At 41.1% G+C, this 10,227-nt stretch overlaps 1 long non-coding RNA gene across 4 annotated transcripts; it reads left to right on the top strand.

The window, feature by feature from the left end:
• The first annotated feature begins 4,136 nt into the window (after positions 1-4,136).
• LOC127757759 (uncharacterized) lies at positions 4,137-8,131 on the top strand. 4 transcript variants are annotated; one of them, XR_008013527.1, is made up of 5 exons: positions 4,137-4,574; positions 4,654-4,868; positions 5,615-5,700; positions 6,915-7,096; positions 7,820-8,131. It is a non-coding gene; the product is annotated as an uncharacterized LOC127757759 (long non-coding RNA). The 4 variants fall into 4 exon arrangements; XR_008013528.1 differs by having other exon boundaries at positions 4,645-4,868; XR_008013526.1 differs by having other exon boundaries at positions 4,137-4,868.
• Positions 8,132-10,227: the final 2,096 nt, after the last annotated feature.

Here is a 10,227-nt window from a genome sequence, read left to right as displayed (position 1 = left end):
GTTCTGCACTGTGCATTTGCTGTCTTGCTTTACCGTGTGAAAAGTGTATCCATTTATGTCATATCCTTGCCAGGTGGTGACACTCCATTCAGAACCCTGTGACAACCACTGCAGTGTTTCACTAGACAAGTTCTGCAACCTGGCAATTCGGTTCTTCAGCCACTCGTTGAAAGAAGACATGTGCTTATTTCTGACCCAACTCTCTAATCGGCCTGGGTTCTCCTGTCGGAGAACTGCAAGGTGTTCGTCAACGTACGGCACCACCTCAGTCATATGCTGCAGTACCGTGAAATGAGCTTTATCGTACACCTTCCGATCCAACCTAACAGTCTTTCTTCCAACAGTACCAACACCATCAAGCCTCCCTTCGTGATGAGATCGTGGTAATCCAATTGAAGATGTTTCTGACATGTAGTCCACACAAAAATCGATGACCTCTTTGGTGGTGTAACTCTCGATGATACTCCCCTCGGGGTGTGAACGGTTCCGTACATAACCCTTAAGGATCCCCAGGTACCTTTCACAAGGATACATCTGCGTCATGAATGCTGGACCACAGAACTTTGTTTGCCTCACAAGGTGCAAGGGAAGATGTTCCATTATGTCAAAGAAAGTTGGACGAAAGTACATCTCAAGATGACATAGGGTTCTCACAAGTTTTGCCTGTAGTTCATCTAGTCCCTCGGGATCAATGATCTTCTGGCCGATTGCATGGAAGAAGGAACACAACCGCTGGATCGTGTGTTGCACCTTAGGAGGCAAAATATTCCTTATTGCAATGGGCAATAGCTGTGTGATAAGAACATGGCAATCATGCGACTTCATTCCTACCAACTTAAGATCTTGTAGTCAAACGAGCCTACTGATTCTTGATGAGTAACCAGATGGAACCTTTATACCACTCAAACATGTTAACAAATCAATCTTCTCTTCTTTCGAGAGAGTGTAGCAGGCTGGAGGAAGGTAAACCCTGCCGGATTCCGTGGTTATGGATGTAGTTCCGAGCGAACACCCATTTCTTCCAGATCTCGTCGGGCGTTGAGACCATCCTTTATAGTACCTGGGTTAAGCAGTAATCCCATTAAACTCTCGCATACATTCTTCTCGACATGCATCAAATCTATGCAGTGGTGAACTTCAAGATCCTTCCAGTATGGTAGTCTCCAAAATATTGACTTTTTTTTCCACATGCTCCTCTCTTTTGTCTTTTGTTTTTCCACATGCTCCTCTATTTTTTCCTTCGACGTGCTCTTCTTTTTTGTCTTTCCAACTTTCCTCTTTTTTCCAAACTCGTTGGTTATTCCCATCACTAAGTTGTGCACCCCTATCCCTGTTAGCTCTACCGGGGGTCCGGCTATATCTCTATGTCCATTGAAATTCTTTTTCATATTCCTATACGGGTGATACCTTGGGAGAAATCTCCTGTGACCCATGTAGACCGTCTTGTGTGAATGCTTCAACCATTTGCTTCTTGTTTCCTCCATACACTCCGAACACGCCTATTTCCCTTTCACAGTTTGGCCAGAAAGGTCGCTAAGGGCCGGATAATCGTTGATGGTACAAAACAGCATCGCATGGAGGTTGAAATACTCTTGTGCATATGCGTCCCATGTTCGTGTGCCCTCATTCCATAGCCTTTCGAAGTCATCGATTATCGGTTCAAGGAACACATCGATATCGTTGCCAGGTTGTCTCGGTCCTTGAATGAGCATGGCAAGTATAATATACTTTCTTTTGAAGCACAACTAGGGAGGAAGGTTATAATTAACAAGCAGAACTGGCCATGTATTGTGACGACTACTCAAATCACCAAATGGATTAATGTCGTCCGTACACATTGCGAAACACATGTTTCTTGGGTCATTTGAGAATTCTTGGTAAACCCTATCGATTGTCCACCACTGTATTGAATCTGCTGGGTGCCTCAGCATACTATCGACTTTCCGTTCTTCGGCATGCCAGCGCACTAGCTTAGCTTGTTCCTTATTCGCAAACATTCTCTTCATGTGCTCCGCAATTGGGAGATACCACACCACCTTTGCTGGGCCTCCCCTCTTTGACTTACTTCCTTCACCTTCACTCTTTGCTCGTTTGTATCTTGATGCCCCACAGACAGGGCAGACATCCAAGTCAGCGTATTCCTTGTAATACAAAATGCAGTCGTTCGGACATGTATGAATTCTTCTGACCTCCAGGCCCAACGGACATAATACTTGCTTCGCTTCATATGTCGTCTGCGGTAAATTGTTCCCCTCTGGCAACAAGTCCTTTAACAGCTCAAGAAGTTCTGTAAAACTCTTGTCTGACCAGCCATTACTAGCCTTAAGCTTCATGAGCTCCAACATGCATGACAACTTGTTGTGCTTCGGCTTGCATCCATCATACAAGGGCATCTGACAATCTTCCACCAACTTACTAAACTTCTCAAAATCTCTGTCGTTGTCCTCTGCGTCTTCAATGTCATGCAACATTGTAGATAGACATTGAGTGTCCAAATCTATGGTCTCTCCACCTAAAGGAGAAGGTACGAACATGCCTTCTCGAGCTGCGGTGGTGTTCTCTACATCCTGATCCAACACTTCTTCAGCTGCGACATTAGGCGCCTCTTGCTCTCCATGCTTGGTCCAGCAGGTACATTTCTTCATGAATCCATTCATTATCAAATGAGCATGCACTTCATCGCTATCTTCGATCATCTGTTCATTCTTACAGTCCCTACATGGACACGACATGTGCATGCTCATCCTACTTTTTCTGTCATTATCCGCAAATGTGACAAATTTTGTGACCCCCTCTCTATACTCGGTACACGAATGATGCGCATAGTACATCCATCTACGGTCCATCTGAAATCAACAACATACGAAGAAAAATATATGATGATCGATATATTGAGAAGGAATGGAGAATAATGTGTTTTTTACCTTGAATTTTAACAAAAAATCGCCCCCCTTGCCCTCCCAACCGATTTGTGAACAGTGAACTGGTCGGGATGGAAAGCAGTTGGCGGTTTGGGGGGTATTTATAGACCCAACACACCTCAAATGGGTTAGATTAAAAAAGCCCCTCAAAGGTGTTGGTCATACCTTTGACGGGCTTCAATTGAGTTGCCCGTCAAAGGTATTGACCTACCTGTGACAGGCCGTAAAAAAAATCTGCCACGGCCAATCACAGGTGAGGGGATACTTGTGACGGGTTGGGAGGAAAACCCATCACTTCCTCACCTGTGACGGCTTTTACTTCCGGCCCGTTACAGGTGAGGGGATACCTGTGACGGGCCACGGCCGGATGCACCACCGATGACGGCAAACCTAGCGACCCGTCAAAGGTGACGGTCATCTGTGACCAATTCATAGGCCCGTCACTGGTATGCCGTCACAAATATAGGGTTCTGGCGTAATGGTCATAGCAGTTGAAAATTGGCAGAGAAAACTGTCATCAAGAAACATTGTTTACAATGACATACAATAATTTTATACATCCTCTTTTAGCCGTTATTTTCAATATCCTCCTGTGAGATTATAACTTTGCCCTTTCTTTCTTTTCATTATGTATATTTTAATAAAAGGGTGATATTAATTAGGAATAACATCACTTAGTTCTATTCTCAAATCCTTTTTTTCATGTTTTAACTGCAAAATAAAACATAATGGCTGCTTAATTCCATATTGTCAAGGTATGCCCTCTCTGGCTCTCTCTCTCTATATATATATATATTGTGAAACGGTATGCTTCCATTAGTTTAAATGTCGCATAACTTTCATTGAGAAGTGTCTTTTTTTTCCCTTCAACAGCCTGTTGATAGAAAAGTTGGTGACGGAAGTCTTAAGGGGTGCTAACACTGATACAGGTCTCTCTCACCGGACAGTGAATGTTTAATATTAATCTCTCTAAACGTTGTGCGAGTGCTGAAGAATTAGAGCGCCACGTCAGCATATTTTTTGCAAAACAGCCCATGCGTTTTTGTTAATTACATACTGGTTCCCACAATAATTGTCCGTTCGATCTCGCTGAAGGGCCGATCTGACCGTCCACGTGTCCACTGTGGCGGCCCTTTCACACCCATGGGATCGTCGGATCAGAAACGGACGGCGCAAATTTCGGTCACCCGCACCAAACCCTAGCCCCCTCTCCCGTTTCGCCCGCAGCCTTGCACGCCCTCGCCTTCCTCCCCTCGCGCAACCACGCGCACCGCCTCGCCCTTCTCCCTTCGCGAACACCGTCACCGCCGCATCCTCGCCCACCTACAGCCATCGTCGCCGCGCCGCCACTGCCGCCTCTTCCTCTCTTCAATCTCGGCCCCGCCAGGCTGCCACCGCCTCCCTTTCCTCGCCCACTCCGCTTCGCTCTGCCATATCTGGCTCAGTGGTTGCCAGATCCGGTAAGAGGAGCCTGGGAGGAGAAGGGAAGTTGAGAGGGACGCCATCGCCTGGAGCGAGACACGCCCCAGCCGTGGCCCCGCGTCCGTCGCTCGCTGCGAGACATGCTTTCCGCCCCGGTCGGTGCGGCGCCAAATCCGCCTAGGGGAAATCGGCTGACTCGCCGATGTATCCGGCTGCCCGGAGACGACGGACGTAAGCCGCCGCCATAGTCCTCTTCTTCTCTCCCTCTTTGCGCTACTTGATGTGCTGGTTCTTGCTCAAGGTCCACCAGATCCGGTAGAAAGAGGTGGTAGGAGCAGTGGGCTCAGTGACGAGGTCAAGGAAGAGAAGGAAGGAGAAGGGCGGCTCAGTCATGGCTGCCACGAGGGCAGATGTGGGTCGGCAGCTACTATGGCAAGGCCAGCGCCCAGTGCCACATGTGCCGTTGTACATGGCGCCTCGCCGCCCTCGCTTCCTCCAGTTGAATCTCTTCTCCGTACTCTTCAGGTGAGTTTGAGAGCCACTTACCTGCCTTGCCATAACTAAGTTTAGGCTAGTTGAGGCATGGTGGCATAAGTGTGGCTTAGAAATAGTTGGCCACAAGTGTGGCAAGCTTAGCTTCAAATTTGAGAGTATGACATGTGGGTCCTAAGGCTATGAAAGTGTGGCATGACACAATTGCCGTAACGAACCAAACACATATCTGAAAAATTATGGCATACTTCCTCCGTTTCACAATATAAGTCATTCTAACATTTTCCGCATTCATTTTGATGTTAATGAATCTAAATAGATATATATGTCTAGATTCATTAATATCAATATGAATGTGGGAAATGCTAGAATGACTTACATTATGAAACGGAGGGAGTAACTAAAGTGTGGTGTGGCAAAGTGTGGCAACCAACCAAACAACCCCTAAGCCATGCTTCTTCTCCTAGCTATGCTAACGGTTAATGGCTACTGTTACTACTGCTTGCTATTTTACTGTTGTTGTATTTCACGGATATTTGATTTGGGCATAGTTACTATTGATTAGGATCTCACTAATGCAGATTTAAAGTAACTCATGTGCTCATCCATTCCATTGAAAAATGGAACTTGCGCTGAGTTGGTGATCTTTAGATATTACCGATAATACAAATGTCTTTTTAAGTTTTTATTTGTTGCAGTGTGTTATTGGAATGAGGGTCTTTTGGACTTGCTCTTGCCTAGAGCAACCGCTGATTTTTCCCTCATTATGAACATATCAGGAATGGCCAATTCATCACTGAATATTTTCTTGATGTTCATGATTCCTAACACTATGAAGGGATGGCTGACAATTTTGACTTTGGAGGTATGTACCTGATCCTGTCATTCTGTTTTTTAGTTAAGAAAAGCCGGATCTACCCTTATGTATTTTTTCCTGCGGTTTTGCCTACATTATGCTATAAATTACATCAAGCCTACCGGTGCTCTCCTACAATATCTAACAAAGGTTTAGGTATACTTATATTTCTGTTAGACCCGAAATCTCATGAAAGAGTATGTATTTGTGTTCTCTATTTAACAATGTGTGATTCATTGAAGATAGAATCTTAAAGATATGATAATTTGAATCAAGGTCACTAATTATGCTTCAATACCAAATGGCCATGTTGGTGGCTATGTCGTAGTTGTCGAATTAACTATGAACCTATCTCAGCAGTTGTCGAATTCATGAATAATTTTCCCTCTTTTTTCCTGTGTCGTTTATTTCTATCATTTACATTAGATTTGATTAGAAAATGAAAAATATTTATCACATCCTACCATCACAGCTGTTTTTTTTCTGAGGTAGGAGTATGTAGTACTCCAGATATTGAGTCCAGAATTATTAAATATGCGTGTGTTGTGTTTAGATGCGAGAAAGACTGCATGACCAAAATCTTTACTTAATTCATGCACCACGCACATGCATGAAAAAGTCTGAATCTTTCCACTGGTCATTTATTTTGCTCACGGCCAATTCGAAGAGCTATGAGCTATTCGTATTTCTTGCCTCACACCAATCTTAATCCTAATGTTTGGGGAAAAAAAAAGAGATTCAGTCTGTATCTTTACTTTACGCAAAACCACATTGTTCCTTTATATTTTGCATTTCAGAATTCAGTTATGCCTAGGAATAGCCTTTTGTCCTATAATTAACTAATCGAACAACAAATTGACGTCGGGAAAATCTCTCTAATAATCAATATCTGCTCCAATTGTTTCTTACCATTCATGCTCTGTACTTGTGCGTGATGATACCATGCCTTCATAGCATATAACTAAGTTTGCATTATACCTTCTTATCAGTCTGTTGTGTGCTTGGCTAAGCAAATATATTGGAGTGCTATTCTTTGTATAGGCATGTAATTGAGCTTATATTTTTCTGGTTGTAGGTAATCTTTACATAAATGAGTTGTTTTGATCTAATAATCCAGTATTCTGTTCAGGCTTTCCCCATTCCTTTCTATTAAGTGTATTGAATCAGCTCATTGACGTGTTGCTAATTATCCTTTCATGTGCATCTACTGAATAATGTTGCAGGGTTCAGTGGAATCTATTCATGTACTGTGACCTGAAAAATATGATATTATCAGGGATTGCCAACTTGCAAAATTGATTTGATTGATAAGAAATCCACGTCCCATTTTCAATGGCTCAATGCGCTCAAGAGTCAAGAATCTGTGCTGGTAATGGTTGCTACACGAACTTTTCTGCAATTACAGGTTTCAATCATTTGCTCCCTTTATGTTCTGTGCACTTTTCATACAGTATTTATCAAGGTAAGAACATGGATCATGGATGGCATGTACTAATGTACATATTTGCCAAACTATCACCTTTCTAAATATGGACTTTCCTATTTCAGAATTTAGATAAGATTTAGGGCTGACACTTATATTTAGTGATTAGTACAATTTCAGAGTTTTGTCATTTTTCCTTGGTGCATCATAGGTCAATTGAGGTTCATTAATTCTTGCCAAGCTTTATTTCTGACAATTTTTGTTTTCCCTCTACCTGTGTTTCTACCTGACAACTTACAAGCATGAATATTGGTAGAAAAAAATAGTACTATAATTTGCTCAAATAAGTAAACTAGGATAGGAGATGATTTGGTGTGGCTTGAGACAAAGCTGAACTAATCAGCAAATTGATAATTAGTTATTCTTGATAATGGCATTTTAAGAAGTTGTTTTCAGTTTTGCAAAAATAGTATAAAAAAAAAGAAGAAAAGTTGTTTACAATTTTTTAAGTAAACTTGTGAGCTATTATATGTGATAGTGCATCCGTTATTTGTAAGATAAATGTAAGCCGTTTACTCTCAAAAGTTTAAATGAATGAACCAATGCCCACCTTTCGTTTTTTCTGGTCTCAATACCTTTTATCGCATATAATCCTTTATGTTGTTGCACGATATAAAATAATGGAATCTTACCAATGCCCTGCAGGTGAAAACATTACAGCGTACATTATAGTTCATCATTCTATCATTGACAACTAATAAGACTTTTACGGCTCCTTCGATTACTCAGGCCTCGGTGCAGCTGTGCCAATTGGATTAGCAATGAAAATTCCTAGGCGTACTCACACATTTGCATGGGAAAACTCATATGTGATTCCAAAACTAATGTTGCATCACATATCTGTTATGTAAATCAAAGTTAAAAGTACAGCGAGCTTGATGTTGCAAATGTATTGTCTTACACGATTTGTCTATTGCAGTTTTGCTATATATGAAATGCTTCTTGAATGCATCAGAAGTCTCGATGTCTTTTTTTTTCCCTTGCATTGTTAGTCTATGGGCACCGCGCAGCATAGATCACGTTTATTTCTAGTTAAATCCATTATTCAATTGTAAATATTGTAAAAAATACCAATTACCATAAAAAAATATTTAGTTACAGGAATATAACGTTCAATGATCATACATCTTATTGTAGAAATCTCATCTCCAATATTAATTAATGATGTAATAATATAAACAGGAATGCTGACTGAACAAAGCTAGCCCCAAAGTGTCAACAAGATTCAGCATGTGTAAGATTCAGCTAGGATGTTTTCACATAAAAACATATACTACAGATACCATTATGAAGTACTGTGAAAACGTCAGTACCGATACAGTGTTGTTAAATATTACCCCGACACCCCGTGCAACGCACGGGTTGGCGATTAGTATGTCTAGATTCATTAACACACATATATATATATATATAGTGAATCTATTGTACACCCCCCCCTCCCATGGGTCAAACCCATCTTCCCCACCCTCCTAGGGCCCAAAACCCCCCCCCCCCCCCCCTCCCACCTTGGTCAAAGCGTCCTCCCGCCGGTCAAACCCGCTCACCACTCCCTCCCCCGCCCACCACTTTGCTACTCTCGTCTTGCAGGAATCGTGCAGTAACAGGACGGTCATCATGCAGTAACAAGACAACATTATCGCAGTAACAACGTCAAAAAGTAGCTATGATGGATCTTGTTTCGTTAAGCGTTTTTTATGAACTTCATGGTGCAAACGGATTGGAAATACAAGATATAATGTGAGAGATATTGCTCTCTAAAGATTGAGATTTACCTCTTTTTTAGTCCTCGTCTCACTGGAACAGCGTAGTAACACGATGGCCAATATGCAGTAACACCTCTGCTTTTCGCAGTAACAACGTTAAAAAATAGTTACGATGGTTCTAGTTTCGTTAAGCACTTTTTTTTTACGAATGCCATGATGCAAATGGGTTAGAAAAATAAGACATGACGTGTACGTTAGTACTCTCTAAAGATTGAAATTTAAAATACTCTAGATCAAAAAAACATTACTACTATAGGGCCACTGTTACTATGCATGTTCTCTGTTACTGCAAATTCCGTCGTATTGTTACTGCCAAAAGTGCAGTAACAACCTATAAAGTTTACAGTAACTACCTATATATTTTTCAGTAACATATGATGTTACTATCCTTCTAGGATAATGTTACTGTCGAATCATAGTAATAAAGTATGATTGTTATAGGTACATAACTGATTTGTTCACAAATCATCATATGGTGATTTGATGGTGATTTGGTCAAAAGTACTTGCCATGAACCATGAGATCATGGGTTCAAGTCTTGAATTCACCAATTTATTTTTAATTTTTCTAAAAGAGAGAAGGATTCTAAAAGAGAGAATAAGGAGGGACAGAAAAAAAAAATTTCTAAAAGAGAGAAGGGTCTTGGATTCACCAATTTATTTTTAATTTTTCTAAAAGAGAGAAGAAGGAGGGAGAGAAAAAAAAATTTCTAAAAGAGAGAAGAAGGAGGGAGAGAAAAAAATTTTCTAAAAGAGAGAAGGAGGGAGAGAGAAAAAAAGGAGAGGGGGAATCGGAACCATGAGATCATGGGTTCAAGTCTTGAATTCACCAATTTATTTTTAATTTTTCTAAAAGAGAGAAGAAGGAGGGAGAGAAAAAAAATTTTCTAAAAGAGAGAAGAAGGAGGGACAGAAAAAAAAATTCTAAAAGAGAGAAGGGTATTGAATTCACCAATTTATTTTTAATTTTTCTAAAAGAGAGAAGAAGGAGGGAGAGAAAAAAAGTTTTCTAAAAGAGAGAAGGAGGGAGAGAAAAAAAATTTCTAAAAGAGAGAAGGGTCTTGAATTCACCAATTTATTTTTATTTTTTCTAAAAGAGAGAAGAAGGAGGGAGAGAAAAAAAATTTCTAAAAGAGATAAGAAGGAGGGAGAGAAAAAAAAATTTTCTAAAAGAGAGAAGAAGGAGGGAGAGAAAAAAAATTTTCTAAAAGAGAGAAGGAGGGAGAGAGAAAAAAAGGAGAGGGGGAATCGGAACCATGAGATCATGGGTTCAAATCTTGAATTCACCAAT

The sequence above is a fragment of the Oryza glaberrima genome, chromosome 12 (assembly GCF_000147395.1).
Source record: "Oryza glaberrima chromosome 12, OglaRS2, whole genome shotgun sequence".
NCBI classification, from domain to species: Eukaryota; Viridiplantae; Streptophyta; class Magnoliopsida; order Poales; family Poaceae; genus Oryza; species Oryza glaberrima.
The sequence above is the reverse complement of the archived record's forward strand: the minus strand, read 5'-3'. Positions and strand labels throughout refer to the sequence as shown.